This window comes from Pogona vitticeps, chromosome 6 (assembly GCF_051106095.1).
Source record: "Pogona vitticeps strain Pit_001003342236 chromosome 6, PviZW2.1, whole genome shotgun sequence".
Classification (NCBI taxonomy): Eukaryota; Metazoa; Chordata; class Lepidosauria; order Squamata; family Agamidae; genus Pogona; species Pogona vitticeps.
The window spans coordinates 55626351-55633933 of record NC_135788.1 but is presented as its reverse complement, the minus strand read 5'-3'; positions in this window follow the sequence as shown (position 1 = coordinate 55633933).

Here is a 7583-nt window from a genome sequence, read left to right as displayed (position 1 = left end):
CTTCTATTTGCCAGGAGGTGTTGGGACTAGTGACCATGATCTTAGTGTTTGTTTGTTTTTTGATGGTGAGCTTCAGTCCGTTTTTTGCACTCTCTTCATTCACCCTCATAAATAGATTCTTTAATTCCTCCTCACTTTCTGGCATCAGAGTTGTATCATCTGCATATCTGAGGTTGTTGCTGTTTCTTCCGGCAATCTTAATTCCGGCTTGGGGTTCCTCCAGTCCGGCCTTTCCCATGATGTATTCTGCATATAAGTTAAATAAACCGGGAAACAATATACAGCCTTGTCGTATTCCTTTCCCAATTTTGAACCAATCAGTTGTTCCATATCCAGTTCTAAATGTTGCTTCCTGTCCTACGTACAGTGGTACCTCGACTCAAGAACATAATCCATATTGGAACGGTGTTTGTAAGTCGAAACGTTCATAAGCTCCTTGCCACCCTCTGTGGGGCCAATGCCACCACCGCTGCTGGGTCCCTGAGCAGCAGGCGGCTTGCCCGCTGGGGGTGCCCAATGCCACCTCCTGCTCCGGCTCCAGTGGCTGCTGGCTGGGGCGGCCACGTTGGGCCTCGGCGTTCCTTACCTCTCCTTGGTGCGGGGGTGGAGGGGGGCTCGATCTTGGCTCTCGGAGGCAGCGCTAAAGGAAGCCGCGTAGCTGGGTGAGTGCCGCTGTTGCCGATGGGCTCCTATGGGGACCGGGAGGAGGGACAGCCTGCTAAGGTAAGATGCTGCATTTTGCTTTTTAAAATCCATTCTGGGTGGGTTTTGCTGTATGGTTTTGAGCTGGGGGGTTATGTTTCTATGCTCTATTGTTGTTTGTTTTTAGGTGATTTTTTTTGCAGTCCCAGCGTGGGACTTGCTCTGTTTATTTTTTGTGGGTTTTTTTCCCCAGCCCCAGCTCGTTCCTATGGGGCTTGCAGTGTTTTATTTTTATTTTATTTTTGGGGGGTGGGTGGGGTTTGGCCAAAATTGATTAATTGCATTCTCATGATTCAACTTATGACCATTTCGAGTTACATCCATCTTTTGGAACGGATTATGTTTGTAAGTTGAGGCATCATTGTGCTTTAAGCAAATCACATAACTATTACACAAACAGAACAGTTAATATTGAACTCAGAAAAAAAAAGAATTTTCTCTAGTCTTCTGGCCTTCTAGACAAAGTGTCCATGACCACATTCTGAGATCCTTTTACACTGTGAATTTCAAAATCAAAGTCTTGCAAAATCAGCACCAATCTCATAGGTTTGCTGGAATGGTCGGTGCAGAGGATGAATTTCATTCCCCAAATGTAGGGCTTCAGCTTTTGCAGCATCCACACGATGGCTAGACACTCTTTTTTGATAGTAGATAAATGTCTCTCACCAGGTTGGAGATTCTTGCTTATGTAAGTCCCTGGATCTAAACTTCTGCTGTCGCCTATTTGGCATTAGCATGGCTCCCAGTCCCACATTTGACGCATCTGTGTAAATTATGAACTCACGGTCAAAGTGATACCGGAACATACCCAAACTCGGTTTTATGCACTGCGGGCTAAACTGTAGAAACCTCTGTGCTGCAGGGTCAGAGGACCAGCAGTCGTAAGATTGAATCCACGCAATGGAGTGAAATCCCATCGTTTTGTCCCAGCTCTTTGCCAGCCTAGCAGTTTGAAAGCATGTATATGCGCCTAGATAAATAAGTACCACCTCGGTGGGAAGGTAAAATGGCGTTCCCTAGTCATGCTGGCCACGTGACAATGGAAACTGTCTTCTGACAAGCGCTGGCTCTACGGCTTGAAAATGGAATGAGCACCGCCCCCTAGACATGACTGGACTAAAAATGTCAAGGGGAACCTTTACCTTTTTATCAGTATTGTAGCATAGGCCTCATCGATTTAACAAAGGTATGGGCCTGGGACACTCTCACATAGTTTAGGTAAAGAGAGATACTTTCACAAATAGTATAGAGCTTCCTTTGTAACTTCATCCTTTGCCCATTCAGCTTTGATCTAGCAGATGGCCCAATTCAGGAATGCGGGCAGGAGGAACCAGGCAATGATAGTTGAAACATAAACCCAGCATGGGAGCCAGAGTATGGACATCAGGGCCCAAGAAGGATACATAAACATACCAAAAGATAAGGCAAAATGGATACACTTTCCTCCAGACATTTAGGCGCATCCCAGACATAGGTCAAAGGGAGATGGGGCATCTATAAAGAACCAATAGATTAGCAAAGTTGGCATCATTACCCAATAAGGGACTGGGTCCTGAAAAGGTAACCAATAGAATTGCAGTACTTTATGACTCTTTGTTTGTATTATTATAAAACATATGTACACTGTATTTTCAGGGTCTTCTCTGCTTTTAAGAGAAGTCCCAGCTGACCTTTCCTTTATTGTTTAGCAATAAAATTGGACTTTGGTTCAGCTGGCTGTGTCTTGCCTGATTTCCTTGCTGGAGAAACTTAGAACACAGGTTTGACCTATAACAGAAGTCTGGTGCAATAAGGACAGGTTTTGAAGTCAGTGCTCTCTTCAGATGATCAAAGGCTACCTGGCACTCTGACGTCCACTGGATGTTTTCAGCTTGCTTCTTTCTGGTTAAGTTTGTTAACGGAGCAACTATCTCACTAAACTTTGGGACAAAATGTCTATAATATCCCGCTAACCCAAGGAATGCTCAGATTTTCTTTTTAGAAGTCGGGGTGGGCCAAGTATCAATAGCTTCTATCTTTGCATCTAGGGGTTTGATCATCCCCTCTCTGACTAGATGCCCTAGTTACCTTATTTCAGAGTTCCCTGTTTGACATTTAGCCGCTTTCACTGTCAAACTGGCATCACATAACTTTTGCAACACGACCTCTAGATGGGATTTATGATCCTCCCAGGTCTGGCTAAAAATACTGATGTTATGCATGTATACCACAGTGAACTCTCTCAGGCCATACAAGGTTTTATCTACCAGCTTTTGAAACATGGTTGGTGCATTTTTAGAGCAAAACTCATAACTCGAAATTCATATAATCCTAAAGGACTGCAAAAGGCTGTTTTCTCTTGGTCTTTAGGATTCATAGACACTTGCCAAAACTCTTTAATCAGATCCAAAGTAGAGATATAGGAACATTTCCCTATTGTTTTAATAAGGTTGTCCAGGCGAGGCACTGCCTTGGTAATATGATTTAGTTTTTGATATTCCATACAGAACCTGACACTCCCATCTGGTTTATCCACTAAGACTATAGGAGCAGTCCAAGGACTCATGGAAGGTATAATTACAAATAGGGACCTGTTACTCTGAAAGGACTGACGGCTATGGGCTGCGCAACCCCAGTTTCTATTCTATGCACTATCCCTTTTGTAATTTTGTAATTCCGGGTTTGTGCAAAAACACCAAGTCATATTTCTGCAGGAGAGTACAAAACTTTTCTTTCTGTCTTAATGATAGAGCTGGGCTAAGGACCATGTCTTCAGGGTTATTTTAAATTCCCCCCTACCTTCCAGTCATAGCAATTTTTGCTTCTCTTCTGGGTCTTCCTTGACAGTGTATAGAACCCAGTTTTCTTTTCTATAATAGGGTTTTAACATGTTGACATGGACTACTTTACGGTCTTCATCTTCCGTTTTGAGAATATACTTGACATCATTCATTTTGGAGACCACTGTGTACAGTCCAATCCACGCTAACTGCAACTTATTTCCTTTTATGAGACTCAACATTAATACTTCTTCTCCAGGACCAAATGTTCTTTCTTGGGCGTTTTTGATCATACCAAGTTTTCTGTGTACTTTGGGCCCCCTTTAAGTGTTCCCCAGCTATCTCTAGGGAACTTTGTAAGGTGTATAAATTATCCATGTATTCTACAATCGACTTAGGGTCCTTTTCTTTATAATCTTCCCAGTTCTGTCGTAACAAATCTAAAGGCCCTCTTACTTTATGGCCAAACAAAAGTTCAAAAGGACTAAAACCTGTGCTTTCTTGGGGAATATCCTGATATCCATATAGCAGTGGTTGTAATTTATTATCCCAATCATTTGGATTCTCCGCCACATACACACATATCATTCTCATTAATGTTCCATTAAATTTTTCCACTAACCCACTCATTAGGGGGTGGTAAGGAGATGATGTCACATGGGAAATTCCACAGACCTGCCATAGTCTCTTCATTAGTTTGGAAGTAAAGGAAGTTCCTAAATCTGCTATTATTTCTGATGCAAAAACCATTGGCACATATAACTAATTAACACATCTGCCACAGTTTCCATCTCTATGTTTCTTTAGGGGATGGCTTCTGGGTATCTGGTGGCAAAATCAATAATAGATAAAATATACTTATTTCCTTGTCTAGTTGCCCTGGGTAGGGGACCCATCCCTGCTACCCCATCCCTGTATGACCTTTTGCTCAGTGTGAGAGATGCCCATGTGTGCTCCAAATACATCTTTGTGTGCTTTTTCCAGAATCTTTTCTCAGTTTTTAACATGGACAATTAGCTGTTTGTGGGGCCCTTCTCCACTCCTACAAGGTGCCATTGAAATCTCCCTGTACAATAGGTCTTGGTCCACACAATACCTCTCTCGGGTCTTTCAACAAAAGCTTCAGTGGTTGGGATTCCCATTCAGTGGCTACAATCTGCCTCCCCTGAGAGCAGATACCATGCAAACATTCTGCATATGCTTTGAGAGATCCAAATCAATCAGACAAGGAGCTGGGATTTGATCTGACACAGCTACTTTCCATATACCAGACTACCCAATGGTACTAGCCATTGGCAATACTACAGAATCAGAACTTATCCTTTTGAGGGTGATTCTCTCCTGTTCCATCATGTTTTCTTTAGGAATTATGTCCAGGTGACAGATAGTTACTTGGGAACATGAGTCCCTAATACCGAGATACTTTTTACCATTGATAAAAATAATTTCTCCACAGCTTTCCAGTAAGTTTTGAGCACACTTGATTAAATCAAGTTTTCTCACTCTGCCCTTAGGAAGCTCTAGGCTCTCTGCCAAGTCTGTTCCCTCAGCAACAGTGCAGCCGTTAGAGGCTTCAACTGCCAATGGCTGAAGGCAAAATACTTTTTTAGGCTGACTGAAATTTCTATTTTTCTGAGTTTCACAAAGTAATCAAAAATGTCCTTCTTCATCACAAGCATAACATTGTTTATTTGCCCTATGTTCAGAGTAAAGGGATTAAGTATCTTTTCCCTCGGGGTTATTTGATCTCAGTAGACTTTGCTCTGAGAATGAAGGTCTTGCTTTAAAATGGCTTCCCTTAGCTGGAGTATGACTGAGGTAATTTCTACTGGATGGGGATGCTCTCGGCCCAAACCCTTCTATCAATTTTTACCTCAGAGAATCGAGGATCTTTGATCCCACTAATAGAATCAGCAGATTCAGATGTCTGTTGCACATTTTTCCTTGACAAGATAACACAACTCCCTTGGTAAAATTGACTAAAATTGTTCTAGTCCTAACACATTTCTCATTTCTTCTAAGGAGGTGACCTGTTCCTGTGCTAGCCACTTATTAAGATACTGAGTTAAACGTGCCCCAAGTTGAGCAAAAGACCCCTCAGATTTCTTTGAAATTGATCAAAATGTTCTCCTGAGATGTTCTGAATTAATCCCAAATTGGGAATACCCCATCTTTAGGTGGTGCTGCGGGCTAAACCACAGAAGCCTGTGCTGCAGGGTCAGAAAACCAGCAGTCATAAGTTCAAATCCACACAACGGAGTGAGCTCCCATCACTTTGTCCCAGCTCCTCGCCAACCTAGCAATTCGAAAACATGCAAATGCAAGTAGATAAATAGGTACCACCACAGTGGGAAGGTAAAACGGTGTTCCCTAGTCACACTGGCCACATGACAACGGAAACTGTCTTCGGAAAAATGCTGGCTCTACGGCTTGAAAAACGGGATGAGCACCGCCCCCTGGAGTCAGACATGACTGGACTAAAATGTCAAGGGGAACCTTTTCCTTTACCAAAATCTCTAGCTTGTTCAAGAGGCATCTGTGAATAAATCTCAGTTAAAACTCCCCCTATCTGTGACCTTAGAATTACCATCCTTTCATCATCTTTAATCCCGAAGTCCCAACAAGCTCTCTCAAAAGAAATCAGGAAAGGTTCTGGACAATCTCATTTCTGATATTGGAGAAATTTCTTTAGATCGATATTTGAGGGATTTCCCACACTGGAATTATGATGCTGCTGCTACTGCTGATGGGCAGCTGATTCCAATTTTTTTCATCTCAGATTGGAATTTTTCCAATTCTAATTGGTTTTTCATAGCTGATTCCTTCAGTTTGAATTCTTGTTCTAGCTTCCATTTTCCCCCTCCCTCCTTACAGCACTACTTCTGGTCTATAGTTTCTTGCTCCACTGCTCAGGCCCCTTCTAATTCACTAACCCTCATTCCAACCAAAACCTGGATTGAGTATTTCACAGGGCTATTCACAAGCTCCCTCCCCCTTCCTTCTTTACCATGAAATTCTCAAAATCTCCCTGATTGGCCCCCTGTCACCACCGATCAAGTTTTAGATCTCATTAACACCTTAAAATCTGATAAGGCCCCAGGCCCAGATAACTTTATCTCTGAGATCTTGTCTTCCAACCCTTATTGATGGGCCGAGCTCCTTGCCAAGTTTTTCACATTAGTTAACTGTACCGGCAAATTCCCTGAAACCTGGTTATCCTCTGTACAATTCTCATTTATAAAAAAGGTGATGCCTCTCAACCCGGTAACTACAAGTCAATAAGCCTTCTGGCCAATATTGGCAAACTATATTCCAAATTTATTTTCACCAAACTCCTGTCATGAATTTGATTATGAAAATAGAATAGTGTTGTATTTCATAGGATTTAGTTCAGAGCTGCAACGAAAAAACTAGAAATCTGCTTATGCCCAGGTGCTAATTAGAGACAAAATGTACAAGGTCAGTTCTTCTCCAGCTAAAGAAAAAAAAAGAGTTAAGAAGAGCAAGTTGACCCTTATCTTATCTCAGCTCCGATGGACAAGGACATAACTGCTTAATTTAAGGAAGATGGGAAAAGGAGGAGGAGAAGAAGGAGGAAGGACGGAGAAGAGAGATGGGGGAGATTTTGCTTTCACGACAGCCAGAGACAACACACGGAGAGAGATGCGTCTGGCAGAACTTTAAACAGAAGACTGTGTAAGAATGCTTATTTAAGATATAGCTAGGCTGTTTATTGTTTTCACTTTATAGAGGAAATAACTGGTGGCTAAGGCTGGGGGTTATTTTGGAAATACTGAATAACGTTAAACTAAGCTTGTTGAAATGATATCTTTTGTAATAAAATATAAAAAGACAAATTGTCTGTAAGCTGTCTCCTTGTTTAGACCAAGCTACTGTAGTAAATTGGATATTTTTGAACTAAGATTGTTTTGATCTGGCCACATTACCACATTACCAAATGAGGGTCCTAAATTAATAAAAAAGGAAGAGCAGACCTTCCAGATTGTTTATTTAAAATCGAGACAGACTTGGGTGAAGGAGTGTGAAGTCGCCTAGAGCAAAATTACCGGACCCGATTTTGCTGGCATTAGGGACTAATCATTCTGAATCCCTCTCTGTTTC